Raw genomic sequence first — 2315 nt, forward strand, 5'->3', positions numbered from 1 at the left:
CCTCACACTTCTTCACTTCGCTTCACAGTTTGTCCTTTGGCTATGATGATGATGATGATGATGATGATGAGCAGCGGTGTATGTGTGTCCTGAGTGAGCGCCTGCCTGAGAATGAATGGTGTCGAGGCATCGCCTCCTTCGGTCACAGCGGGAGACTCAGATCCTTGATGGGGGGACTCCGAGGGCTGAAGGCGACGAGGAGCCGCGTGAGGAGGAGTGATGTCAGCAGCAGAGGTTGGACCTGAGGTCAGTGTTGGCAGCGCGCACGGTCACCTTCCTCATTTTGGTGATGATGATGATGATGATGATGGTGATGGTGGAGGAACTCACCCTCTCGTACTCACTCACTCACACACACATGCACGCACAGAGGAGCAGGTCCAGCTTTGACAACATTATTGTCCAGAATCCTCTTCCCCCTGCGCCTCCTCTCTCTCCTTCTATAAAGAGAGGAACATGTGAACATGTTCTGACCTCATCACGTCCGCTTTAGCCTTCACTCCAGTGTGTTTTTCACGAGGTAAAGGTCGATTATTGCTTGTTTATTTACACATTTCTGTCCTCAAAAGTGCTGTATGTTCCCCAACATTTTCCTCCAGAAGTTTATTTGACAGAGTTGAAGATTTGTTTTGATTGCCTTTGTGCAGTTAAAGGCACGAGACAGACGGAGACAGACCATAAATGATGGTCAATAAATGTTTATTTAAGTGTATCATTTGTATTTTCATCAGCTGGATGACAAAAAAAAGGAAAATATATCACATATATCCCTCCAAAAAGTCATTTTTGTCAAACTTCTTTTCAGAAGAAGCTGTGGAATTGCCCCCCCAAAAAAAGTGACCAGAAAATGTCCACCATACAGTCCAAGTGATTTAGTCTGCGTCTTTCCTGTCATTCCAGGACTCTCGTGATGATTAACACACTTTAATGTTCTTGGTTTTTCTACTTTAAAGCAGCTTTGGTTATTCTAACGTCACATGACAGCTTTTCTAAACTGTAACATGGCTTCATCTGTTTCCTTTGTGTCCAGAAACTTTGGGTTGAAAAATGTGCAAATCATTTTGTGTGCAACTTTTTTCCCCCGATTTTTTTTTTTTCGGTTCTTTTGTTCGAACAATAAACGCGCAGTATAATCATTGGGTGGAACTATATTATTATTTCATATTGCAGTGCTTTTTTTTTTCTCAACAAGGAAAAATATTATTTTTTCCACGAGTTTAATCACAAATAATACAGTGTGTGTGTGTGTGTGTGTGTGTGTGTTTTGCATTGTTAATTTACTGAATCTAATTTCTCCTCCACACACACACACACACGGATCTGAAAGTGCTAATTGATCCCCTCTGTGTGTCACCTTTACGCATTTTCACGCTGCACGAGGGGATTACCGTATAACTGCTGGTTAATGGGGACAGGTATGTGTGCGCGCCCCCCCCTCCCCTTCCCCCTCCTCCTCCTCCTCTTCTTCTTCTTCTTCTTGGTGTTTTATGGCCCTGACTGTTTTATGCAGGTCGCACCTGCGCTCGAGTGTCCTGGAGTGGACCCCCGTCCTGCGCGCCATTCACCGCTGGATGGCTGTAGGAAGTGGTGCATTGACGCTCCTTTGTGTTGCAACCTGGACCTTAATCTGTTTTGCAACTGAAAAAAACATCCGACATAGAACTCTAACGCAGCGTTCAGGACCCCCACCTTGGCTTTTTGCAGCGCCCCCCCACCTCTTAAGTATAAAAGCAAAGAGGAGGACACATAATGTATCCAACAAAGTGTGAGGGGGGAAAAAAAAGACAGAATAAAATGTTTAGGTCAGGTTGGCTTGTATAAAGTACTAATAGGGATAATAAGAAGCTGTCATTACACACTTTTAAAAAAAAAATTGTCATTATGATTCAGTTTAGATCGTCAACTGTCATCATGACATCACACTTCCTAGAAGACCCGTTTTCTCCTGCATTATCTGCTCATGATGACAACCCAAAATACCAAATCCCCCACTCTATCTCTCTCTCTTCATTCCTTCATTCCTTCACCCATCACAACTGCCGTCTCTTAATGGATTCTGGAAGAGAAAGCATCCTGAAGGTGGGGAGGGAGCGGCGAGCTGAAAGAAGGAGAGAGAGGGACAGAAGGGGTCATCACGGGCCCTTTTGTGGTGAGATGGATAGAAAGAGGGGAGGAGAGTGGAGGTGGGTGAGGAGCAGAGTGGTGGGCAATAAACTTTGTTATTGATGGAGGAGGGTCAGTGAGGTACAGAGGTTCCTCAGAGGTCCTGGGAGTCCTGTTTAAAGTCACATTAGTTTACTGTATGTCTCTCTTTC

This window comes from Microchirus variegatus, assembly GCF_963457635.1.
Source record: "Microchirus variegatus genome assembly, chromosome: 7".
Classification (NCBI taxonomy): domain Eukaryota; kingdom Metazoa; phylum Chordata; class Actinopteri; order Pleuronectiformes; family Soleidae; genus Microchirus; species Microchirus variegatus.